The 27,579-nt window shown below is 37.1% G+C and overlaps 1 protein-coding gene and 1 non-coding gene across 3 annotated transcripts in view; both read left to right on the plus strand.

Annotated features, from left to right (window-relative positions):
* The window catches only part of TAFA1 (TAFA chemokine like family member 1), a 520,519-nt gene that overhangs the window by 144,452 nt on the left and 348,488 nt on the right, over window positions 1-27,579 (plus strand). The window lies entirely within an intron of this gene.
* Window positions 24,503-24,605, plus strand: LOC116637269. The gene has a single exon (XR_004300452.1). It is a non-coding gene; the product is annotated as a U6 spliceosomal RNA (small nuclear RNA).

Below are 27,579 nucleotides of genomic sequence, written 5' to 3' on the forward strand. Positions count from 1 at the left end.
ACTAACGTCACCCCCTTGGATAGCCGTACTTGCTATACAAGGTGCAAAATGTTTTGTGTTGCTCTACCAGTCCCATTGCCTTACTCACGTCTGTGTTTGGGTAGTTATTATTTAATGTACAAAAGTTTTGAGTGTGAGGACTAAAACTATATTGGCAAACTTAATGTCCTAAGCGGTTTTTGGCAAGCTCATAGATAGGATAGACGTTTTTTTTTTCTTGGTGTTTTCCTGTTCTTTTGTACACCAGAACATATATCAAACTGAAAATTAGAGCCTGCTTCCTCTTTTCCACACCAAAACTTATATACCTTATGTCTAATTGCTACAAGGTGTTATATGCTACTGGATTCTAAGAAGTAATAATTGGTTTATCTGAGAAGCTAATCCACGTAAATGAATTACCAACAGATACCATTTATTGGAGCCTTACTGATATGATAAGCTCTGTGCTAAATTCTTTACAAACACTATCTTGCAAAGCCCTCTATGATGGCTTTATTATCTTCATTTGTAAAATAGGAAGCTGAAGGAAAGATTTTGCCATTGTCCAAGGTATAGTTGGTAGGCAGCAGAAACAGGATTTGAAATTCATTTGTATATGACTTTAGTCCCTCAGTTCTGATCTGCTTGTTACAGTAATATTTCTTGGAATGTGGCTACCTGTATCAGAATTGTCTAGGCTGCTGGTTGAAAATGCTGAATTGTGGAATGTTCGAAAGACTTCCTAAATCAGAATCTATCCACACATGGCTTAGGAATCTGTAATTTTAAAAAATGTTGGGGTGCCTGGGTGGCTCAGTTGGTTAAGCAACTGCCTTCGGCTCAGGTCATGATCCTGGAGTCCCGGGATTGAGTCCCGCATCGGGCTCCCTGCTCAGCGGGGAGTCTGCTTCTCCCTCTGACCCTCCCCCTCTCATGGTCTCTGTCTCCCATTCTCTCTCTCAGATAAATAAATAAAATCTTAAAAAAAAAAAAATGTTCCCAACTCTCCCTGGAATGCATATAAATTTTATTCAGGTAAAAAGCTCATAGTCTTTGGAAAGTCCCTTAAGAAGTAACTAGTACTATGGTTACTCTGGTTCAGGTTAGTGAGTGAGACAATTTCGGACTGCCAAAAGTAAATGACTGAATACACCACCTCTGTGAAAATCTGACCCTGAGGCTATCGGTTTAATTCAGTGTCATGATTTTAGACTTGATGCTTTTAGAGAAATCCAGTTCAAACAGGATGAAGCATAAAAGGGGATTCATTTGACTATGGGCAATACAGCTAGATCCAGGTACTCAAACACAATCACCACAAGTCCCCTACCCTCCATGTTTTGGTGCTCCTCTCCCAGTTTTGGTTTCATTCTTAAGTAGCCACTTCCAAGTAGTGATGAGGTGGCCCTCACCACCTCTAGGCTTATATTCTGCCAGGTTAGAACTTCTGGTAGGGAGAATACGTCTTTCAACATAACTTCTCCAAGAACCCCAGGACTTAGACACAGATTACTACCATAACCTCCCTGAACCAAACAGAAGCTAGGGGGGGATGGCAGGCTCCTCAAGCTTGGCCATACTGGATCCTGTCCACAGTCCTGAACCTGGGAGGAAGAGGCAATGAGAGGCAAAATCAGCCACTCATGAACCACATGAACTGAGAGTGAGGGAGGCTTGGTTCTTAAAGGAATATTGGGTCTTGATCCTACAAGCAAGGGGAATAAATGATGAGCAGGAAAATCAATGGATATCCTTCTTGCCCCTGAATGGATAAAATGAGCTATACTCTGTTCACAGCTCAGCTGTCATTTTCTCCGAGGTGATTAGATGTAGCATAATTTTCTTAGCAAATATTTTAAAATGTCACCAAACCTAACATGATCCAGTGCTCTGTCAAGTATGTCTCCATATAGATCAATAGTAAACTATTCATATCAGACCCAATTAGCGTTCTAATGGAATTTATCTCCCAGATGCTTCAAATCACTGAAATGGATAAACTGGTTTATTACAGGTCACAGGACACTTTAAAGGACCAATTAGAAACCACTGCAGATTGGGGAGGACAGGACGGTCATGATTAGAAACTGAAAAGGTGGGAAGATGAGGGGCTGGAGAGAATGAGAACTTTGTTGGGAAAGCTGTAAGATACGGATAAAGATGAGGGTGTTTCTTAGACATAATTTGAAAAGCTTGTTTACAGTTTTGAAGGGCTTTGAAATTGAGCTCTCAAAGACACGTTTATTTTGCTTGTTCATATTGTATTTATTTTAAACTCCATGTATTAGCGTCATTCATATTTGCAGAGAGGACATCATGGAGGTGGTTAAGAGTCCGACGGTGGTCAGGGGCGCCTGGGTGGCTCAGTTGTTAAGCATCTGCCTTCAGCTCAGGTCATGATCCCAGGGTCCTGGGATCGAGCCCCACATCAGGTTCCCTGCTCTGCAGGAAGCCTGCTTCTCCCTCTCCCACTCCCCCTGCTTGTGTTCCCTCTCTCGCTATTTCTCTCTCTCTGTCAAATAAATAAATAAAATCTTAAAAAAAAAAAAAAAGTCCGATGGTTGTCTGACCAATCTGGAGGCGTTCTTGTGGCGAGACAGCTAAGGGACAGTCACTCCAACCTTGGTGTGCTTCTTGAGGAAACTTGTCATATGACTTCTTGAGTTAGTTAGCAGAACAACCCATGGTGTAAAATACTTGCCTTTTGTAACTCCTTTTGCCTCCCTACTATTTAGGTTGCTGCATGGAAATTCTAGCTTTTTGGAGTGATAAAGCCATGCACAAATTTAGGTATGAGTTACATTATATTCTTTATTTGACTTAAATCAACTTGAATTCTCTTTTTCTATCCTCCACCTTTTAGGGCTGATGAAAAATTCTATGTCAGGCATTTTATTAATAAGAGTAATTAATGCTAGACATTCTAATAAACAGCATTCAAGTCTTAGTGGGTTAATATCATATAAATTTATTTCTCAGTATTTTCATAATCTGATTACATTTTGGCGAGTGACTTTTCTCATGGTGGTTCAGGGATCCTGTAACCTTCCATCCATTCTCAGATTCCCTTACTGCATCCTATGCGTGGAGTCAGCTAATGAGCAAAGAGAAAGAGCTTGACACATCACCTGAAGGGTTTTAGAGGTCTGGGAGTTGTATACACCATATCTACTCATTTTCCATTGGCCAAATTGAGCTGCAAAGGACCCACATTAACTAAGGAAGGCTGATGAAGGTAATTTCCCTGTGTGTCCAAGAAAAAGAAATAGATTTAATAGTATTCAGTAACTTCCTACTATATAATCTTTACTGGGGCCTCTTTTTGCTTCTAGATTATAGTAAAATCTAGGTAACTGGTTGCAAAATGGGGCTTCATTAGCCTATTATGATTGCAGCTACCAATCCTCCCATCCTCTTACCCAAACTCCTGCCATTTCTTTGAGGCTCATGTTTTTCCTCTCTCATGCCCATGTGGGGATTCATGCTGAGGCTGGAAATCATGATGCTCTTGGTTCATCTTTCTCAAGTGAGAATATAGCTATCTACCTAACGTTCTTCCTAGTATTCTAGGCTTTGTCAGAGAACACATGTAGATTTCCCTGCTCTGGAGACTCACAGACATCCTTTCTTTTTCCGGGTCTAGAGGTGGTTCTCCTCTCTCTCTCCTTGAACTTTTGCCATTCTCACATAACTTCTCTCCAGCCTTCATCCCTGCCTGGCCCCTGCCCCTGCCCCATATTATCTCTCAAATGCACTTGGGATATTTAGTTTGACTTATATATTCAGCCCTACCAAGATTCCTGAAGCAAGAAGCATAGAAGAGCTTGGCTACCATTGTGGAATGAAGCCAGGGGAAAATACCAAGAGAAAAAAAAAAAAAAAAAGTTATAATTCCACTAAATGATTTTGCCATAAATACATGTTAAAATGTCTTGCTAATATCATTTATGTATATCAGACCATGTCTTATTGCATTTAATCATCGAAGCAACCCTATAAACATTTCTCTTTATTCGAAGATGTGGAAACTGAGATTTAAAGAAGTTACGTTACTGGTTCCTGAACACACACCTCATTAGGTATAGCCCATGACAGCAGCCCATGTACCACAGACTCCAAATTCTGAGTCATTAACAACTATATCATGGTATAGTTCCCGGTCAGTGGGGGAAGCTCTGTGACAGAGCCTCACTCGAAGGTTCGCTAGTCTCCTGAACTTTGCAAAGGTTAGCAGAGAGTGGTGGTGCATTAGCATTTATCAAGCATCAACTCTATGCCAAACAGTGCATCAGTGAATTCGTAAACTCTATTTTGCTTCCTTTCTCCAGCGTTAATATTATGCCTATTTTACAGATGAGGACATGGAGGTAGAGATTATCCCTTGTCCTGTTAATTAAGGGTGGAGCCAGAACTCCAACCCTCATCCCTACAGTCCCATAGTCCACAATCTACTGCAGTGTCCTGTACCTCATTGAAGACCCATCACACCATGGCCCCGGGGGGAGGTCCCCTCTCTCGTGGGCTAGGAGAGGAATAGCCTCACTTTTCAGTCTTGGGTCACAAGTTAGAAATTAACACATCATTTCATTAATAATGAGTAAATAGGACAATTTGGCCGTGCACATGATATATGAGGATTCAGTATGATGCAAAACTGAAGAAAATACAGAAACCTCATTCATAGCTATTTTTCTTTATTTGCTGCAGTGCACTGTATCCCAGTTTCCTGAAGTTATTTTGGGGGGGTGGTATTAAGCTTGAACAGCTTAAAGTTATATAATTAATTGCAGTCAGCTTCAGTTACAATTACTAATTGATCCAAGCCTGCCAGCCTAGCACCTGGCAGCAGTCAGGAGAACAAAAGCGATAGCAAGCAGGTGGTTGCAATAATTAGGTTATTACCTTTTTTCCCCCCTGCAAGTACCTGGTTGGTCTAAACCTCAGGGTCAAGCAGGCTGCGTTGGGGTCAAGATACCATTTCTGATCCTGAGTTCTTTTGAAGGAACTAAGAGCAGTGGCAGAATAAGCTAGTCGCTGGGGATAGGGTGAATAAAGCACAAGCACCGGACTGGTGTTATTGACCCAGAATCAAAGAAGAGCATCCGGGATCCTCAGATAAAGTCTGGAGGAAGGGAAAGACTGTTAGACCAGCAGCCACTGTATCTTTGAGGTTTGGACTTTCTGGCTTACTCTTGCTAACCAGAGTCTCTGGCAAACAAGGATGAAGATCCAAAGGTAGGCATGCGTTCTCAATTTTTAAGCAATGTCCTTAGTGGTCATAATCATTGGATTTGAAATTGGATAGAGTTTCTTGTTTGCTTGCTTGCTTGTTTATTTTCCTCTGGATTTGCTTCTTATTAAGTGTGAGGCTTGAGGTAAATTATATGACTTTCTAGGCCTCAGTTTCCTTATCTACAAAATGGATAATATGACTGTCGTGTCCATTAAATGAGAAAATGCATAAACATGACTTACTATAATATTTGCTGTACACTGAATTGATTCATGAATGTTAACGGTTTTATCTGTATTGTATCCAAAAGAGGAAACAGTTCGGTAACCTACATTTTGAGCTAAGATGATTGACGATGAATAAGCTTTGAAATGATAAACATTATCCCCATTTTCATTTCTACATTAATAGTAGCTATAATCTTTTGAGTATGAATTATGTGCCAGGGAAAACATTAAATCCAGTGCTAGGTTTAATTTCTGCTCTCCTTCACCTTGAGATAGATAACTAAATTCCCATTTTATAGATGAAAAACTGAGGCACAGAGAGATTACGTTACTTTCTGGAGGTAAATGCCTATTTTTAGTTAGTAAAAGAGGGAGATGAGTTAGAACTCAGATATATGGTTCTATCATCATTTAAGCACTGTGCTCTTCTGACTTTATAAGCCCTAAGGGAAATGTTCTCAGGCTCCTTTTTGCAATATTAAAAAACTTTTATGTTGCAGTGTTAGGTTATCTTAGCATAGCCCTTGCGTTTTAATTCGACTTGATCTCAGAAGCAATGAGTATGGTATGAAAAACATGCATTCAAAGCATATTCAGAAAGGGCCTGGGAAAATTATTATTTTTTATTACATTTATCTTTTATTTGTTAGCTTTTTTTTCTATTTTTGTTTGCGGTTTTTGTGCTTTAAAACGTGTTCTTGAGCATCTCATTGAAACTCATGCTGAGGTCAATATTCAGTGGCAGGTAGGTCCCTGGGTCCATGACCTTAAATGAGAAAGTAGAACATTGTCAAGAGGTATTAAAAATAACTGCAATAATAATGTTCACCACTTTCTCAAAAACATCTGATAAACCTCTTTTTTTTTTTTACTGGAAACTAATTTCTGCCAACTGCTGTAGAGAGGAAGGGGAAAAGTCTTGGAAGGCACCCTAACAAACGGGAGAAAAATAGTTTGTTTATTTTTAAATAGTGTCGAGTCCTTTGGGACCTTTTTCCAATCAATAGAAATGATAAAGAAATCCTATGGTCTCATCTCCCAGGTTTTAGGTTTCCCATTTATTTAACCAAGATAATAAAAACTCTTATGTGCTCTCTTTAGTCACTTCCAAATAGGGCTGGTGTCTTTAGTCTGTCTCCTCTTTAGAATACCTCTGGCTGCAAATTTCATTTTAGAGCTGTCTTTAGCATCAGCCACTGCTAGGTAGATAGGCAGACATTACCTTTGGTTTCCTTACTAACAAAAATAAGGCTCGTTGGTTTGAAAGTCGTGAATTATGATCATGAAAAATTGTGTTGTGTTTTTGGCTCACGGGGAGCCCCTGAGAGCTGGGCAGCTTTCACATTGCGTCTCTCCACTGTGAGATCCTGTCTCTCCACCTTAGACTTCACAAGTTCCAGAGATCAATCAATACCTTTCAGTAAGAATCAACTGAAATTAAAACCTGTGATGAGCCTTCCCCCAACCCCCTTACAAAATCTGCCCTGAAGAGCCACCCGAATATTGAAACCCCAGACAAACACCTTTGCTGGATCTTTATTCTCCTGACAGCATGAGAAGGACAGGAAATAGGCTTCAGATTTCAGCGAATCTTTACATTGGCATGCATCCTCCTGAAGTGGCTCTGCTGTGTTGCCAGTTCAGAAGTGCCTGCCCGCTTTACTGTGTGATCCAGGAGGCTGGCTTCCCAGCATTTCATGGGAGCCCCTACTTTTTATTGCTAACTGTGCTGCCATTGAAAGTGTAATGTGAACAGTAGGGCGGCACGTCATCTCACACTAGGGTTGATTTCAAATTCAACTTGTAACTTGTAACTCGTATAAATAGCTCATCCAGATGATGCAAATTTATCTTTAGTGAATCTTGACAATATAGATAGTAGATACATTGTGGCCCTATTGATGCCAGTTGGAGGTGGGTATGAGGGATCATAAATCCAAAAGTCCTACCCAGCTGAGTTTTCAGGGTTAAAGTTTGTTTACTCTTTCATGCGTTCAATATAAGATGAAGTCATCGGCTTGCATAGAGGGTCATGTTGTGTGAAAAATACAGTGTTTAACTCTGGAATCATATTCTGAGATGAGATGGCCTACATTTGAGAGGACCCCCTGGAATTTTCAATCAAATTATTCTTTTCCTTTTTCTTTTCCGTTTGCACACTCCTTTTTTTTCTTTTCTTTTCCTTCCTTCCTTCCTTCTTTCCTTTTCCCAAGTAAGCCCTTTTGATTTCATATAATTTAAATAAATGTAGGCTAAAACTGCATGTATGTATTTTGTGTCAGGACAGGGCATTTTGCATGTAGAGAGGTAAGGAGAGAATCCTGAAGTTGAAATGGGGAATACCTGTATCTTTAGAAGACAGCCAAGCCAGATTGTGACTGAAGGAAGAAATCCCAAACCCTTTTTTTGTTCAATCACCTATTCATTCAACAAGCAATTTCTGAGTGCCTACCATACTAAAAGCATTGTTCAGTTTGCTAGGAAGAGATGAGACAGATACAAACTCTGGTCTCAAAGAGCTCCCAGTCTTGTCTGGAGGAGGAAAGTGTTGGTAGACAACACGGAAGCCACATGACTAAAAGGAACCTGGAGGAGGACTTAATAAAGGATGAGAGTAGGCAGCCTGGGGGTGCTAGAAGAGCCCCTTGAGACCTATGATTTTAGTCCTCTAGGGTAGAAGTCAGCCAAAAATAGCCCTGTAAACCACATCTGGCCTGCCACTTGTTTTTGTAAATAAAGATTTATTGGCACACAGCCACACTCATTTGCATAAATATTGCCTATGAGCAGCTGCTTTTACACTAGAACAGAAGAGCTGAATGGTTGCAACAGAGGTCAGATGGCCCATAGGGCAGAAATTCTTTACTATTTGACCTTTTCTAGAAAATGTTTATCAGTCACTGGTCTGGAGACAACAGATATCCCACATTACTTTTGACTGATAGAGTAGCTGAAGAAAGCCATGAACTTTGGTTTCATAACTTTAGTACCAAGGATTCCCCAACTCTTGTCTGCCTGTGTATCTTGGTGAACTAGATCAGTCTATTCACATTAGGACTATCATTTTTCCCACCTGAATCAGTAAAAGCTAAGTTTATTTTCCCCTTCCCCTATGGCTCAAAAGTGTGGATGCTATCAGTATTCTGACTATTAAATTCCTTCATTTAAGTATTTTCTGGTCATTCTCTGAAAGTTCCATTAACCGTGTATATACCGGTCTGACATAGTGAAATTCTGAAAACACCCCAAGAGGAATATTTTGAGCCCCGGCAAGAATCAAAAAAGGAAATATAATATACTCTTGTCTGAACGATTATGTTATCTGGAAAACCTAAAGTGCTTTATAGTGAGCTCTGTGTCCAGACTCAGAATGAGGAATGATAAAATTTTTAGATAAATTGGTTTGTAAAATATTTATGTGCACTTTAGTGGCACACACAGGAGGTAATCTGTTTTGTATTGAATCAGCTTGGGACAGGGAAAAAAAAAGCACAATGTTAATGAGATTTTTTAAAGCCACTTTTAAATTCACGTTGGCAAAAGACAAATAGTCAAGACTTTTAATTTCTATATAAACTTAACGGCTAGAGAACAAATAAAGCTTTATTAACTTAAATAAAAGTAGCTTTTCTTTCAAGGGCATAGCAATTTATTTTTCTTTCTGTGTAATCTTCTGAAGGACTGCTCTCGTCTATGTATTGATCAGCCTTTTCCAGTATGTTTAGTTGGATTTTAACTAAGTACTGTTGATTTGGGGGGAAAAAAACATAGGATGATTGTAGAGTGATAGAGTGGGCGAACATTTGTTGTGGGAGTTAACCAGTAAGCATCCTCATACTGGTGATGCTATGGTCTTGCTGTACCACCTTGGGTAGACAACATAACCATGTGGACTCACTTTCTTAATTACTAAAGTAAAAATCGGTTTCCAGTAATGTAAAACAATTCTACGCCACTTCTGTTGCTTTCATTATGGCAGACATCACTAGTCGATCCCTGTACCTTCTTTCTCAAATGAGCCAGTCTCAAAATTTCTCTCAATTCAGTATTCTCAACAACTAGTCTCAAGAAATAGGAGCTGCTATATAAATTTATACGATTTGCCAATAACAAGGAGATGATCTCTGGGTTCTATGATGGTGTGTAGAATTGTAATGTTTTCTCTTACGTATTTCCTGTAGTTGCACCTTCTGGTAATAAACCTACATTTTAAAGTCTGCATATGTTAAGATATGGATGGAATCCAGAAGAGTGAATAGTTACTGGTGGTACTTTGGGGGGACAATAAAATTACAATGAAAATTTTGACTTTGCCATATCCTGAAAAAAATCTGGAAGATATGGATGATAGAGCCATTATAATTGTTAAAATATATTTAACATTGATCACTGTCAAAGTATGAGTCCCCCATGCAGCTCTACTTAAACACTATATACTCTGCTTGAAACCCAGTGCATAATAGATAACCTTGTCTAATGTTCAAAAGATTGTGGAGATAAAGAAATTGATCCCCAGGTATATTAGTCTTGGTATAATTGTTTTAATTATATAAGCCATATTTTGAGATAATTTTTTTTTGTATTAGAGAAGAAAACAACTTTTTACTTGTAATCTTTATAGATCTTGCTTTTTTCTGGTCCCAGTTTTTTGTATTGGGGAGTAGGTGGGTGGGTGGGGGAGATCCCTTAATATCATGCAATAGAAAATCACAAGCAGATGTTGACATATCAGAAGATGACCCTGGAACTTCTTGAATTCATCGTTATGACACAGAGGTGAAAGGCACTGCCTCCATTTTTAAGGAATCAATAAAATTTGTCATTTCATGGCAAAAGCTTGGACCGGGCTATGATGTCAGCACAATTACATGAGTATCGCATGCTTCTCTTCACTGTTGCATGCTTTTCTATACTGGTGACCTAGATTAAAGAGCTTATTTGTGAACTGAAGAAGGAAAATTCTCTTCACCTGAAATGGTTCTTCCCCATGGCTCTTTAGGTGCAGGCTTGCTAATTTTCTTGATCCCCACATTGTTCAGTGCCTATCTTGGAGTGCCTGTCAGGAGAATTCTGTGAGTAATGAATGTAAGATCCTAGCAGAATACCTGGCAATAGTAAGGACCCAGTAAATGATACCTGTTAACTTTTGTTGGTGATTTTGTTACTTCCATCTTTTTGTGTGTTTTAAATATATCTTCTGCAATGAATATTAGATGAGTATTTCAATTCAGCTCAATTAAGATTTAATGGCTTCCTTTGGCCCCTGGATCTACGATTTTCTCTGGCCCACATTGACACCACTTTGTAGTCAAGATCCATGATGTTGAGAAAATTATTTAAGTTTCCTCAGATGTGAAATGGAGATTGATAATAGCATCTACTCCTAAAGTTGTGGGAAAAAATTAAATAACATGGTACAGATAAAAGTGTCTCAGCATAAAGTAAGTGCTCAGTTAGTATTGATTATTACATATCGCCCCCTTTCTTAGATGAGAAAATGAGGGTTCTTAGTAGTATTCCAGTGGTCTACCAATTGTCATTGTAACCACTCTCACTCTTGCTCTTATAGTTTCTGCTTCCATGCTTGCTTCCTTTTGATGGCTTCCCTTATAACTCCACCATAGTGACCCTCTACTCACAACCTCTTTTGTATAAATTATTTTTTCACCTACTTTAAAATAGCTTTTCTTTCCTATTTGCAGTGTATGTCTTAATGAGGCTACAAAATATCACAATTTGTTTAAAATAGGAAACAGACCGTACACTTAGGTTCTGTTCAACTTCTAGAGCCTCGCACGGAGATATCCTCCAAGAAAATATATTTTATTTAATTAATACCTCAGGGCCCTTCTGCAAGCACATAGCCATAAAATCAAAACTACTCAGTCAGAGGAATAGAGCAGTGGTTCTCAACATCTGCATTCTTAAGAATCTTATATGGTGCTTCATATCAATGCAAATTCTCATCATTCATCCTGATTAACTGGGCCTGTAGTAAGATCCAGGTAACTTTATGTTTAACAGTTACCCTAGAATTGCCCTGTCTAATCCAGTAGCCGCTAGTCCCACACATGGTTTGTGTTAGTCTATTCAGGCTGCTATGCTGGAATATCACAAACTGAGTGGCTGAGAAACAACAAATATTTATTTCTTAGAGTTCTGGAAGCTGGAAGTCTGAAATCAGAGCACAAGCATGATCAGGTGAGGGCCCTCTTCTGGCTCGCAGATTTCTTGTGGCTTTATATAACAGTAGGGAGCTAGTGAATCTCTCTGGAGCCTCTTTTATAAGGCACTAATCCCACTTCCTAGGGCGCCACCCTCATAACTTCAGCACCTCCCAAAGGCCCTACCTCCTAGGAACGTCATTTTGGGGGGATTAGGATTTCACCATATGAATTTGGGAGGAACATAAACTTGCAGACTATATAGGTTACTTAAATATTTAAATTAATTTAAATGAAATAAAAACTAAAATTCAATTCTTCACACTAGACAAATCTCAAGCATTGAATAGCCACATGTGGCTAGTGACTACTATATAAATATTTTCATTGTAGTAAAAAGTTTATGAGAAAGTTCTGCCCAGTACTATTTTGATGAACAAGATCCTTCACTTATACATTAAGAACTGTAGGAATAAATATAGAACCATGAAAATTTTGTGCTTGGTGACTTCAACTTGAAAAATTCTAATGATTTATATCTTAATAATATTGGTAATCATAGCAGCTACAAAAGCAGAAGAAATACTGCAGCTCCCATTGTCTTGGGAACATTTTTGGTGCTATCAAATGCATTACACACATTATTTCCTTCAAATCTCAGAGTTCATATGAGTTGGCATTATTATTCCTATTTCATAGGAACTGAAGGTGAAGTAACTTGCAGAAAGCCACTCAGCTAGTACATAGCCAGCTTGAAGGCTGGGTCTGATTCTAAGACCATATGTCTCTGCACTTCATCAGCTGGTTCTACCTATATATAGTAATTAAACTGGTTTTAATGTCTGAAATTGATGCTGTACTTTGAATGTGTTAATCATTCTAGAAAAGTATGGTAAAGGCTGAGTCAACCTGATGATCCTTAAGCTGAGGCTTGAATCTTTCATTTCATTGACCTCCCGCAAACTGGGTTGAGTATCTCATTTCTGCATTCCCATAGTCATCTCTGCTTACTTATCTCTGTCTTGCATAATTTACTCTGGGCTGAAAGCACTTGCTGTGTTGATTGTATTTCCCTTGTAAACTTTGACATTCTTGAGGATAGAAGCTGGATCTTGATCCTCAGGGTATTTTACCTGGTATAGGGTGGATACTCAATACATTTCTGATAGATGAGCTAATTAAAGAGACTTAATTCTTGCCAATAAACTGGAAGCTCTACTAGAAGGAAGGGAATGACTGTCTAAATCTGCCAGGGACTGTACTAAAGAAAATCCTTCTGGAACAAGTTAGGCATAAGGAGATGAATCCAATCTGAAGTTCCATAGCCCAAATTCTTAGGTCTATAAACTGTAGAATCTCTTTTAAATCTGACCTCATCTCCCAATCTTCCATGTATGCAAAAATCTCCTTTCTGTTGACTGTTGGTGAAATGTTTTAGCTGGGTGGCTGAACGTTCTTCTTTTTTATTTTTTAACAGATATGCTAATCTCAGGAATGATGCATTTCAGCTCTAGCATCATTAAATTAGTATCCCATTGCCTTTCTGCAATTTACTGCTGAGTCAGCACTTCCAGTACAATCTCTTTTCCAGAGTTTCTAATTTGGTCATAAGAATTCACTCGGAGTAGAAACTTGTCATAGGAAGTCCTGCTTCTGAATGGCATTTTTTTTTTTCAAACAGAATCCTAAAATACATTGTTTGATGTGTGAACTATTGCAGTTTACAGATATTCAAGTGGAATTCTGCAAAGGGCCTTTGAGGCATTATAACTTAAGTTGTTACTCGGAATGTTGACACTTCATCATGGAGGTATCATCAGGCAAGTTTTGAATAAATCCCTTTGTCCTGCCTTGGGTAATTGCCCTGGGTATATCATGTAGAATATTTCCAATTCTTGTAAACTCAACAAATTCTCTTTTTTGCAGCACTTCTTTTTTATTACATTCTCTTTCCCCTTTCCATTCATTTTTGCTCTTAGTTTTTCACCCCACGAACTCATCTACCACATTCATTGTTTTTGCAGTGTGTGTGTGTGTATGTGTGTGTGTGTGTGGTGCAAGAAGTGTCTACATGGGGAAATTTCTAGTACTTATGGTCAGCTCTCAATTGTTCCCATAGACTTAACCACTTTGTGGATTGTCTATATTTCTCCTCTGATTCTACTTTTTCCATCCATCTGAAATACAACAGATTGACTCCTCTCCCCCACTCCAATGCACAATTAATGATTGTAAAGGCCTTTGTAGATTCTCTAAGGTATATCCTTTTGGGAATGTATTTTGTTCTCCAAACTCCATAAAATATCTTTAAAGTCAATTATTTAAATACTGCTCTACATATGCCCCTATTTTGAAGTACATGAATCCCTTTCCTTTCATAATATGAATAAGCAAAGAGCAGTTGTTTATATATGAACTCTTCGTACACTTGTTCATAATGGATAGTGAAAAGGATTAAGTTCAGGCCACAATGCAGCAGCGTAAAAGAGAATTTGAACATAGATAAGATCCCAGAAGTCTTTGCTATTTTTTACATGGAGAACTATCAGCTGTTGGAATTTTAGAAGTTCATCTTCTACCTGATGAGTGACTCTCTGAATCAACCAACACTGCTAACAGTGGAAAACATTGGTAAATTTGCAGCAACCTCTCTGGCATAAGGTGGGAATCCTCAATACCCTTTCTGCTATTAGCAAAACTGCCTAATCAGCAGCAGTGAGACTCCCACACACAGATTCTGTCCCCTACAAGTCTGTCTAAAGTCTTATATTTAGAAAAATACTTTTTTAAGCTAACACCTTGGTCTTATACTGTCTCAGGATAAATAATTGTACAAGTTGGCCAACTAGCTTTTGAATATAAAGAGCATGATATAGCTAAAACAATAATCTTAGTTTTATTTATTCAGGAGCATCTGCTCTATGCCAGGTACATGGCTTTTTACTATAGATGCAAAAGGTAAAGAAGATGTGTGCTCTACTCTCAAATTACCTACAGTCTGTTATGCAAAACAGATTCCTGACTGGCATCCCATAGTACATTTCAGTATTAAAATAAGGTCTATTTATTCAGTGAATATTCAGTAAGTGTTTTCTATGTGCTGGGCACTATTCTAGGCTATGGGAATAGAGTGCTGAACTAAATAGACAAGATCCCACCCTCCTGTCTCCCAGGAAAGAGAGCATGTACCAGTAGTCACATTTTGGAGGCAAGTGGCTTTGTTTTGCTCACTGCCATATCCCCAGTACCTAGTACAGTACCTGATGCATAGTATGCACTCACTAAATATTTGGGAACTTGAATAAAAATAATCATGAGTAAAATGAGGCTACAAGTGCCACTTAGCATAGCAAAGTGATCACAAAGGACCAAGGAGGCACTGGTTCGTTCTGTCTACAGCAGCAAGAGAAGTCCAGCCTGACCTCAAACTGTTTGTAGGAGGTGGGAGGGTAGAGAGAAGGAAAGCAGTGATGCCAGATGGAGGAGGGGAAAGTCCAAGCAAAGGCAGGTGAGAGAGACCATAATGCATTCCAGGCCCTGAAATTCAGTGTGACCCAAGCTCAGAGACTAGACAAGTGGTTGGAACTTGACTGTGAAGGTCTCACTTGCCAGGGACAAGGTTTGGAGATCCTACAAATCTGTAGGCATCTGTAGTGATGCCTACAGACTTTTAAGCAGAGTGGATCTTGAACCCATCTGCATTTCCGAGTTCCTCCTTTCCGGAGCCACCTCTCCCACCATTGTTGGGAGTATTTTTTTTTTTCCCCTTCCTCTTAGTACATTTTCTCCCTCACCTGTCAGCCAATCACACGGCTTACTATTCCTTTGAGGTTTTGTCAGACCAGTCCTTCATAATGAACAGAGTTAGATCCTGTGTGTCCTTATTTAGATAGTAACTAAACAACTTGGCATCTTGAGACTGCTACCAAGGAAAAGCCACCTTTCTGGAACAGCTGAAGAGATACATTGCATAGTGTGTGAGAGACGAGCAGCACAATCCGTAACATAAAGAAAGCCAGCAGAATCTAACTTCCCACATTAAAAATTAACAATGTGCAGTATACAGCAAAGCCTGCCACACTCTTCCCTTGTGAAGCTCATAACGGGAGAAAGCACCCTCCCCGGAGGATGAGAAGGGGACATTTTTATGCAGAGGTGACAATTTAATCATCAGAGGAAAGTTCTGTGTATCAAAGGGAGGGCAGAACTCTCAGGAAGAGGCTGGAGGTTTAATTGCCCATTTGTGAGTTCTGAAATCCCGTTATAGGCTTCTATAAAGGCCAGGGGAAGTACATCCGCCACGAAGCCTTATGCAGAGTAGACATGCAATAAATATCTTCTGAATGATAAATAAGATCAAGGATGTAAACTAGCCACTTCTGGCAGATGCCTCAGCAGGAAGAATATTCTTAATATCCTTTGCAGAGTCTTTACAGTTTATAAAGGCTTTCACTAATGCTACCAGTTTTGTCTTCAACACTATCCAGCACAAGACAGCAAATTTCACCATGATTCACTCGGGGTCCTAGGAATGTTTAAGGGAACCATTCAAGGTCACACGCTAGTTAGTGTTGTGGTTGGGACTTGAACTCGGGTCTACTGAATCAAAATGTAGGATGTTCCTTCTGTGCTCTAAGAGTATAATAAGTCCCATACAGTAATGCTCTCCTTCTCAAGGTGTGGTCTTAGATGACTGCTTCAAAATCAGCTACTGGGAGTTAAAATGCAAACTTGAGGGCCTCACCCAATCAACCTCTGTTGAAGGAGGATCCGAGGAATCTGTGTTTTTTCACAACAGTGCTTCAGAATTCTTACCACACAAGATTTTGAGAACCACTGCACCAAAGAACACCTAATACAGGCTGAGATACTTAATGAAAGTTCCAGAAGTCTAAATGACTACCTGGATAAAGCTTAAAAACAAAGGAGAATCCATGTAAATATTTCTAAAAAAAACTGCAAAATCAAAGTTGGAGGTAGGGCTAAAGGTCACTTGCAGTGTCATTGGTCAGTGGACAGAGTCTTCTATCTGTTACCCAGGTTTTGACTGCAAATTTTTGAATTTTAGAGAAAATTGATGGCTATTATAAATTTAGAAATTGTCTATTTATTGGTTGTAATAAACTTTTTTTCATTTTTCCCCAGTTTTATTTCTTTTCAAATACAAAATAAAATAGGCTTGATTTGTTTAGTTGAATAGGAATCACTACACCTTGTTTCAGGTTCTATTCCCTTCAGCTTGGTTGCATTTACTGTAACTATAGTTCTTTAATCTCAAAATATGATGAATAAGTGTGTGCCTATGAATAGACTTAACATTGTTAGAGCAAATCATTGACTGAAGTTCCAAAATGTTCAAGCAGATAATGTCGTCAACCACATATTCATTCTCAGTGTATATATTTTTTAAAATATTTATTTGTTCGAGAGAGAGAGGGAGAATGCATGTGGGTGCCAGTAGGGGAAAGGGCAGAGGAAGAGAGAGAATCCTCAAGCAGGAGTGTGGAACCCAGTGAGGGGCTCAATTCCAGGCCACTGAGATCATGACCTGAGCCAAAATCAAGAGTTGGAAGCTCAACTCAATAAGCCACCCAGCACCTCTCTGTTGTATATTTATATATTTGCCAAATTTCAAAGCAAGTAGTTAAAAACTGTACAACTTTACATTTCTGGAAAGACTCATAGGTTATTTTTTAAATTTATTTTTATTTTAATTCCAGTGTAGTTAACATACAGTGTTACATTAGTTTTGAGCGTACAATATAGTGATTCGACACTTCCATACAACACCTGGTGCTTTTCACAACAAGTGCACTCCTTAATCCCCTTCATCTATTTAACCCATCCTACACCCACCTCCCCTTTGGTAACCATCAGTTTGTTCTCTATAGTTAAGAGTTTGTTTCTCAGTTTATCTCTCTTTCTTTTTATTTCATTGATCATTTGTTTTCTTTCTTAAATTCCACAACATATGAATGAAATCATATGGTATTTGTCTATCTCTGACTGACTTACATTGCTTAGCATTATACTCTCTAGTTCCCTCTGTGTCTTGCAAATGGCAGGATTTCATTCTTTCTTTATGGTGAATAATATTCTATTTTGTGTATATATATATATATATATATATATACACACACACACACACACACACACACACACACACACACACCACATCTTCTTTCTCATTCCTCTATCAATGGACACTTGGGCTGCTTCCTTACCTTGGCTATTGTAAAGCAACTACAAACATAGGGGTGTATGCATCCCTTTGAGAGTTTGTGTATTCTTTGGGTAAATAACCAGTAGTACAATTGGTGGATTGTAGGATTGTTCTATTTTTAACTTTTTGAGAAACCTCAATACTATTTTCTATAATTGCTGCACCAGTTTGCATTCCCACCAACAGTGCCAGAGGGCTCCTTTTTCTCCACATCCTCACCCAAAGTTGTTGTTTCTTGTGTTTTTGATTTTAGCCATTCTGACAGGTGTGAGGTGGTATCTCATTATAATTTTGACTTGCATTTCCCTGATGATAGGTGATGTTGAGCATCTTTTCATGTGTTGGCCATTTGGATGTCTTCTTTGGAGAAATATCTGTTCATGGCTTCTGCCCATTTTTTAATTGGATTATTTGTTTTTTTGGCTATTGAGATGTGTAAATTCTTTATATATTTTGGATACTAACCCTTTATTGGATATGTCCTTTGCAAATATTTCCTCCCATTCAGTAGGTTGCTTTTTAGTTTTGTTGATTGTTTCCTTCACTGTGTAGAAGCTTTTTATTTTGATGTAGTCCCAAATATTTATTTTTGGTTTATTTCCCTTGCCTTAGGAGACCTAGCTAGAAACAAGTTGCTAGGGCCAATGTCAGAGTAATTACTGCCTGTGTTCTCTTTAGGATTTTTATGGTTTCAGGTCTCACATTTAGGTCTTCAGTCCACCTTGAGTTTATTTTTGTGTGTGGTGAAAGTGGTCCACTTTCATTCTTTTGCATGTAGCTGTCCAGTTTTCTCAACACCATTTGTGAAGAGACTGTCTTTATCCCATTGCATATTCTTTCTTCCTTTGTTGAAGGTTAATTGACCATATAATTGTGGGTTTATTTCTGGGTTTTCTATTCTGTTCCATTTATCTGTGTGTCTATTATTGTACTGTTTTTATTACTACAGCTTTGTAGTATAATTTGAAGTCTGGAATTGTGATGCTTCCATTTGCTTTCTTTTTCAAATTGCTTTGGCTATTTGGAGTCTTTTGTGGTTCCATACAAATTTTAGAATTGTTTGTTCTAGATCTGTGAAAAATGCTGTTGGTATTTTGATAGGGATTGCACTGAATCCGTCAATTGTTTTGGGTAGTATAGACATTTTAACAATATTTGTTCTTTGAATCCATGAGCATGAAATGTCCTTCCATGTCTTTGTGTCATCCTCAATTTCTTTCATTAGTGTTTTATAGTCTTCTACCTCTTTGGTCAGGTATATTTCTAAGGATCTTATTATTTTGGGTGCAATTATAATGTAAATTATTTTCCTGATTTCTCTTTGTACTGTTTCATCGTTAGTGTATAGAAATGCAATAGACTTCTGCACATTGATTTTGTATCCTATAAATTTACTGAATTTATTTATCAGTTTTAGTAGTTTTTTTAATGGAGTATTTCAAGTTTTCCATATATAGTATCATGTCATCTGCAAATGGTGTAAGTCTTACTTTTTCCTTAACAATTTGGATGCCTTTTATTTGTTTTTGTTTTCTGATTGCTGTGGCTAGGACTCCAGTACTGTGTTGAATAAAACTGGTGAGAGTAAACATCCTTGTCTTGTTCCTGGGCTTAAGGGCCAAACTCTCAGTTTTTCCCCATTGAGTATGATGTTTGCTGTGTGTTTTTCCTATATGGCCTTTATTATGTTGAGGTATGTTCCCTCTAAACCTACTTTGTTGAGGGATTTTATCATGAATGGATGTTTTACTTTGTCAAATGTTTTTTCTGCATCTATTGAAATGATCATATGGTTTTTATCCTTTTATTGATATGATGTATCATGTTGATAGATTTGTGAATATTGAACCACCCTTGTATTCCAGGAATAAATCCTACTTGATCGTGGTGAATGATTTTTTTAATGTATTGTTGGAGTTGGGTTGTGAGTATTTTGTTGGGGATTTTTGCATCTATGTTCATCAGAGGTATTGTCTGTAGTCCTCTTTTTTTGTGGTGCCTTTTATCTGGTTTTGGTATCAGGATAATGCTGGCCTCATAGAATGAATTTGGAAGTTTTTCTTCCTTTTCTATTTTCTGGAGTAGTTTGAGAAGAGCATGTACTAAGTCTTTTTTAAATGTTTGGTAGAATTTGCCCGTGAAGCCACCTGGTCCAGGACTTTTGTTTGTTGGGAGTTTTTAAATTACTGATTGACTTTCTTTGCTAGCTATTAGTCTATTCAAATTATTTTGATTGGTTATAAATGCTATCTGGCTAATCTCTATTCCGGTATAGGAATTAAATTCAGAAGACACTGGTTTTTCTTCAAATCCTGGTGGCAGATTATAATTATTGTCAATAAATTCTGGTATCAAGGGTTTAGCTAAAAATTATTTGATATTTGATGTTATTTGGCTACCATGAGGCTGAAAGTCTTTTTACAAAAACTTAGTTCAAGGAATCTAAATCTGCTTCTTACCTAAGCAATTCAAATAAGCATTTTCCTTAATATCAGAGAAGGTATTTATTGGGATTAATAAATGGACAATTGTGTTCTAATTTCTCAGTCACAGCCAAGAATCCCTGTCAGCCCAGATCCCCTGTTGGGGACATTGGATATAATCTCTACCTATTCTCAATTCCCGGAGTATATAATCTTTCATTTATAACATATCACTTGCAGTAGTATTGTTACTGGAATGTCTACCTTTTCCTCTATAAATAGATTTGTACTTCTTTAAGGGAAGGGTCATATTTTTAAACATTTTACATCTTATGTAGGGTCTTAAGTAAAATAGATATTATAGCAGTGGGCCTCAGTCATGTTCTCAAATGATTCATGTCTCCAAGTATTTGTGCTCAAACAACCCTTGGCCCATTTGGAGTAGAACTGAGGCCTCTGAATAAAACCCAATACAAAGCTACTAGCTTTGTAATTGAATCACCTTGGAAGACAGTCTTTTAGACCCAGTCAGTGGCTGACTGCAACATAACAGAATCCAAGCTGGAATCACCCAACCAAAACAGTTCCAATTTTCTTTACCACAGAAATCACATGGCAATTGTTGCTTGATCACATAGCCCTGAACATCTGTTTAATAGGTAGGATTTTTATGACTAATACATGAAAATCACTGCTTTAAGCCACTAACTTTTGGGTAATTTGTTACTCAACAATAGAAAATAAATACAAAATTTTATGACCAAAGGCAAGAGCATGACATGAAAGATTCAAATTATTGGATGAAGGCCAGATGTCATAATGATCATAATATATATCTCATTCTATTGGTTATGTGAAGATTTTTAAGAGAGAAATTAGTTTTTAACCAGACTTTAGAAGAATAGCTTGTGGTGGTGAGGTAGAGAAAAACAACTCATACTTGTGGTAAATTCTCAAAAGATTGAAGTCTGGCTACCTTCAGTGGTTGGTCAGAAGGTTTGATGTCCTGGTAATGAGAAAGAATGTTAGTTGCAGAAATGGCAAATTTTGAAGGTTAAGAAAGACCTATCAGGGAGCTCTTCCAAAATGGTGGAATAAGGACCTCTAAAAATCTACTTCTCCATAAAACCAATGACAATTGAAAAAATTCTCTAAATCAACTTCTATAGAAATTTGGAAATAAATGAAAGGCTTTTAACAATTCCAGTAGCACTTACTCAAAGAAAGCAGCTGAATATCAGTAAGAAAAGCAAGCTTTGTGACATCTTAAATTGCTTTATTCCCATTTCTCTGCCCAGATACATAGAGCTGTGGAAACCAGTAACCTCCCAACCATGGTATTTGTGAAACCCAAAAGTCTGTCAGACACTGGATGGGGCAAAACAGTTTGGGTTCTCTTAATAACCCCATTCCCAGAGTATTTTCATTATTTTTCTTGTCCAGTAGCTCCTTCAAAAAACCAATTCTCAGGGCTTTCTTTTACATAGTCTAATGCAGATTTGTCTGTGAAAACAGCCTTATCCCCAGAGTATTTGTCAAAACAATCAGCTGCAGTCATTTAATCCTGAGGCAGGGATACAGTGGCTGACCAAAAAACTTAAAAGGAAGAACAGAGGAATGAGAGGTCCATTTTAAATGCTCCAACAAAGCCCCAGATGATATCACACATGCTCAGGGCTGTACTAATGTCAGAAATAAACTGAGAAGGCCCTAAACTCTGTTTAATCTCTGACTCATAAGAAGACTCAGCACAGAGCAAGAGGGGAAAGCTAATTCAGAGTTATAAAATGTCAAAACACTGAAGGCATGTCCCAAGACACACACAGACGCAAAGACTGGGAGACTTACTGATTCAAGTTATTTAAGGAAATCTACATCCAGTCACTAGCTGACAACTAAGTTAATCAAGCAGAGGTGTGAATGGCTACATGCACACACACAAAATTCAGACTTTACACAACTAGTCCAGGAAATTCATTAACCCATCACTAATAACAATAGCAAATGTTATGAAGGTGTGGTAGACAGAATAATGCCCCCTTCCCAAAGATGTAGATGTTCTCATCATCAGGAGTTGTGAAATCTGTTGTTACCTGGCAAGGAGTTAAATTAGCCAACAGCTGGCTTTGAAGAGATTATCTTGGATTATGCAGGTGGTCCCAATTCAAAGGTTCTTTGAATGTTGTAGAAGAAGGAAGAAGAGTTAGTGTCAGAGGGATAAAATGTGGAAAAGATTCAAAGAGCTACTAAAGACTTTGAAGAGGTGATAGGGCTATGAGTAAAAGAATGCAGGCAGTGTCTAAAAGGTGGAAAAAAAGAAAATAAAAGAAAGAAAACATTTTCTATCGCAGAGCCTCCAGAAAGAATGTAGTCCTGCCAACACCTTGGTTTTAGCCTAGGGAGACCCATTTGGACCCATTTTCCTGCAAAGCTGGAAAATAATAAATTTGCATAGTTTTAAACCAATAAATTTGTGGTAATTTGTTTCAGTAGCGATAGGAAAGTAATATGGGGTCAGGAAGGACATGATTTGCAGAGTTGCCAGATTATATATTTAAAATGATAAGTTATAAAAAAGAGGAAAGTATAACCCATACCCTGGAAGAGAACCAGTCAATATAAACTATCTCAGAGGAAGCACAAATGTTGGACTTAGTAGACAAGACTGTAAATAAGCTTTAAAAGCACTTAATGAACTAAATTAAAAGTGTTTAATAAAAATTATGTCTAAAGAATTAGTGAGAAGTGTGAGAAAAATGCTTTGCTGAATTGTCAATAAAAACACATTGTAAAAGAAAGAAACAAATAGAAAATCTCCAGTTGAAAAGTACAAAGTGTGAAGTTAAAATTCGCTAGAGGAGGGTGCCTGTGTGGTTCAGTCAGTTAAGTGTCTGACCCTTGATTTTGACTCAGGTCATGAACTCAGAGTTGTTAGAGCCCCTTATTGGGCTCCGTGCCAGGTGTGGCATTTGCTTAAGATTCTCTCTCTCCTTCTTCCCCACGCCCCTCCCTCTCTAAAAAAAAAAAAAGAAATTCACTAGAGGGGATCAACTGGCAGAAGAGAGAACAAACAAAACTTGAATATAGGTCAGTTTAAATAATCCAGTCCGAACAGTTTAAAAAAGAATGAAGAAAAATTAACAGAGCCTCAATCTGTGGGAACCCCAGCACATGCACAAATATACAGATAAATGAGTCAAGTAAAAGGAGGAAAAGAAAAAAAAAAATTGAAAAACGAATGACCTAAATATTTTTAAATTTGATTAAAAAAACATCAATTAGTACATTAAAGCACTTCAAAGAATTCCAAGGAAGATAAACTCAGAGACACACACCTACGCATGTGGTCAAACTATCAAAAGAAAGAATAAATCTTGAAAGCAGCAAAGAAAAACAACTCATCATCTACAAGCCTTCTTAAACTGATTAATATTCCTTCTCAGAAATCATGAAGCCTAGGTGTGCCTGGGTAGCTCAGTCAATTAAGCATCTGACATTTGATTTTGGCTCAGGTCATAATCTCAGGGATGTGAGATTGAGCCCCTCATTGGGCTCCACACTCAGCTGGGAATCTGCTTGAGATTCTCTCATTCCCTCTACTCCTCCTCTCCCCCCAACCCCTGTAAAATAAATTAAAGAAAAAAGAAATCATGAAGCCTAGAAAGTAGTAGGATGATGTACTCAAGGGAAGAAATAGATAATTCAATAATAATAGACTTCAGTCTTCAATACCACCCTTTTAATAATGGATAGAACAATAAGGAAATGGAAAATTAAAATATGCTATAAACTGACTAGATTTAATAAGCATCTATACAACATTCCAACCAACAATAGAATGTACATTCTTTTCCCAAGTACATGTGGTACATTCTCCAGGATAAACCATATATAGGTCCATAAAACAAGCCTTGATAAATTTAAAAGGATCAAAAATCATAAGTTTATTCTCCAAACCATAAGGTGATAAAATTAGAAATCAGTAACAGAGGAAATTTGGGAAATCCACAAATATGTGAAAATTAAACAACATAGTCATAAGTAGTCAGAGGTCAAGTAAAAAAAAACACTGATAAGTTAGACAGTAAATTGTGATAAATAAAAATGAAAATATAAAATACTAAAACATAGAATGCTACAAAAGCAGTTGCTTAGAGGGAAATTTATAGCAATAGGTATTTATTTAATTTAAAAAGAAGAAAGATTTAAAATCAACAGCCTAATCTTCCACTTAAGAAACTAGAAAAATAGTGCTTCCTTTGGCAGCACATATACTAAATTAGAATGATACAGAGATTAGGCTGACCTCTGCAAAAGGATGCCATGCAAATTTGTGAAGCATCCCATATTAAAAAAAAAAAAACATAAGAGCAAGTTAAACCTAAATTAAGTAGAAGAAAGAAAGAGAGAAAGAGAGAAAGAAAGAAAGAAAGAAAGAAAGAAAGAAAGAAAGAAAGAAAGATTGATTATAGTAGAAATAAATGAAGTGGATAATTGAAAAACATGGGAGAAAAATCAACAAAACTTTATTTTTTGAAAAATCAACAAAATTGACAAAACTTTACCTAGAGTAACCAAGAGAAGGGGAGAAGACTCACATCTCAAATTACTACAATCAGGAATCAAAGAGGGAGGGGATATCACTAATGATACTACATAAATGAAAAGAATAATGAGAAAATAATATGAATAATTGTATGTAAATAAATTAGATAACTTACATAAAATGAAAAAATCCCTAAGACACAAACTACTAAAACTGAAGAAATATGAAATGTGAATATACTTATAACAAGTAAACATTTTATTTTATTTTATTTTATTTTTTTTTTTAAAGATTTTATTTATTTATTTGATAGAGAGAGACACAGCGAGAGAGGGCACACAATCAGGGGGAGTGGGAGAGGGAGAAGCAGGTTTCCCGCAGAGCGGGGAGCCTGATGCGGGGCTCGATCCCAGGACCCTGGGATCATGACCTGAGCTGAAGGCAGATGCTTAATGACTGAGCCACCCAGGCGCCCCCAAGTAAACATTTTAAATTAGTAATCAATTTCCCAAAAGAAAAGCTCAGGACTAGACGGTTTCACTGGTGATCTACTAAATCTTAAAAAAAATACTAATAATAATACCAGTGGTTCACAAAACCTTCTAAAAAATAAAAGAGAAGATAATGCTTCCCAGATCATTATAGGAATCCAGTAGCATTCTGATGCCAAAACCACACAAATCTCAATATCTTTTATGAATATAGACATATCTTCATACAAAATACTAGTAAGCAGAATCCAGAAATATATGGAAAGAATTATACTCCATCCAAAGTAGAATGTTTCCCTAAGATGCAAGGTTGATTTAACATATGAAATATACTATATTAATAGACTAAAGGACAATGTCGCATGATCATCTCAGTAGATGCAGAAAAAACATTTGACAAACGTCAATACCCTTTCTAAAACCGGTCAGCAAACTAGGAACATAAAGCAACTTTCTAAACCTAATAAAGTATGTCTGCAAAAATCCCACAGCTAATAGCACACTTAATGGTCAAAGACTGAATGCTTTCTTCTCTAAGATCAGGAATTAGAGAAGGCTATTTTCTCATCACTTCTATTCAACAATTGTTTTGGAGGTTCTAGCCAGGGAAATTACACAAGGAAAGGAAGTACATGTATCCAAATAGGGCAGGAAGAAGTAAAACTATCTCTATTTGCTGATGCCATGATCTTGATATAGAAAATCCTATGGAATACACTAAAAATCTATAAGAACTAATAAAATATTGTTAGAACAAGTAAGTGTGTTTGGCAAAATTCCAGAATACAAGATCAACATAAAAAGTCTAAAAAAAAAGTCTATTGTATTTTTATATACTAGCAATGAACTCTCAAAATTAAGAAAGCAATTAAATTACATTAGGAACCAAAATAATAGAATACTTAGGAATAAACTTAAAAGAAGTGCAAGACTTGTACACTGAAAATCACAGAACATTGTTGAAAAAAGTTAAATGTCAAAGTTAATTTAAAAGATCATATGGCCATAATTGAGTTAATGTAAAGCCAAAAATACTTTCCAAATTGATCTACAGAGTCATTATAATCTGTCAAAATTCCAGCTACATTTTTTACATTTTGAAAAGCTGATCCTAAAATTCATATGGAAATGCAAAGAACCCAGAATAGCCAACACAGGATCATGTGTTTCTGGCATGAGGATGGAAATTATTATATATATAACAGATATAATTTTCATCCTTATGCTATATACATTATATATATCCTGTTTGTGTGTGTGTGTGTGTGCAATAGTAATGAGAATCCAGAAATAACTCTTACATTACAGTTAATTGATTTTGACAGGTGTGTAAACCCAGTTCAGTGAGGGAAACAACTGTCGATTCAACATCTGGATAGCTTCATGCAAAAGAATGACGTTGGACCTCTACCTCACACCATATGAAAAAATAATTTGTAATGGGCCACAGAACTAAATACAATAGCTAAGACTATAAAACAGTTTTAAGAAAATGGGAGTAAATCTTTGTGATCTTTTATCAAGCAATAGTTTAGTAGATATGACACAAAAAGCGGAAACAATGAAAGAAAAGTTGAATTTGATTTTATCAATGTTACTTATTATTATCATAAACTTGTGTTTCAAGGGGCACCATTAAGAAATGAAAATACAAATCCAGAGTGTATTAAAGTATTTTCAAATTGCATACTTGATAAATGTCTAGTGTCTAGAATATATAAAAAAAACTCTTATAACTCAACAATAAAAAGAAATTTTAAAATGGGCAAAGAATTTGAATAAACATTTCACCAAAGAAGACTTACAAATGGAAAATAAGCACATAAAAAGATGTTCAAAATAGTAATTCAAGAAAGAGAAATGATTATAATGAAACACCATTTCATACCCATTAATATGATTAAAATAAAAAGAACAACAAAAACAATGGGGAGCTTGAGCAGCTTAGTGGGTTAAGTGTCAGACTCTTGGTTTCGGCTCAGGTCATGATCTCAGGGTCATGGGATTGAGCCCCACATCAGGCTCTGCCCTCAACATGGAGTCTGCTTGTCCCTCTCCCTCTGCTCCTCCGTCTGCTCTCTCTCTCAAATAAATAAAATCTTAAAAAAAGTAAGACAAACAAGAATTGGAAAGGTTATGGAGAAACAGGAATCCTTAAACACCTATACATTGCTGGTTGAATTTTAAAATGATGTGGACACTTAGTACAATTGTTCAGCAATTCCTTGGGAAAAAATACTGTTATTGAAGTATTATTGGCATACAATGTCATATTAGTTTCAGATGTATA

The sequence above is a fragment of the Phoca vitulina genome, unplaced genomic scaffold (assembly GCF_004348235.1).
Source record: "Phoca vitulina isolate PV1807 unplaced genomic scaffold, GSC_HSeal_1.0 scaffold13, whole genome shotgun sequence".
Classification (NCBI taxonomy): domain Eukaryota; kingdom Metazoa; phylum Chordata; class Mammalia; order Carnivora; family Phocidae; genus Phoca; species Phoca vitulina.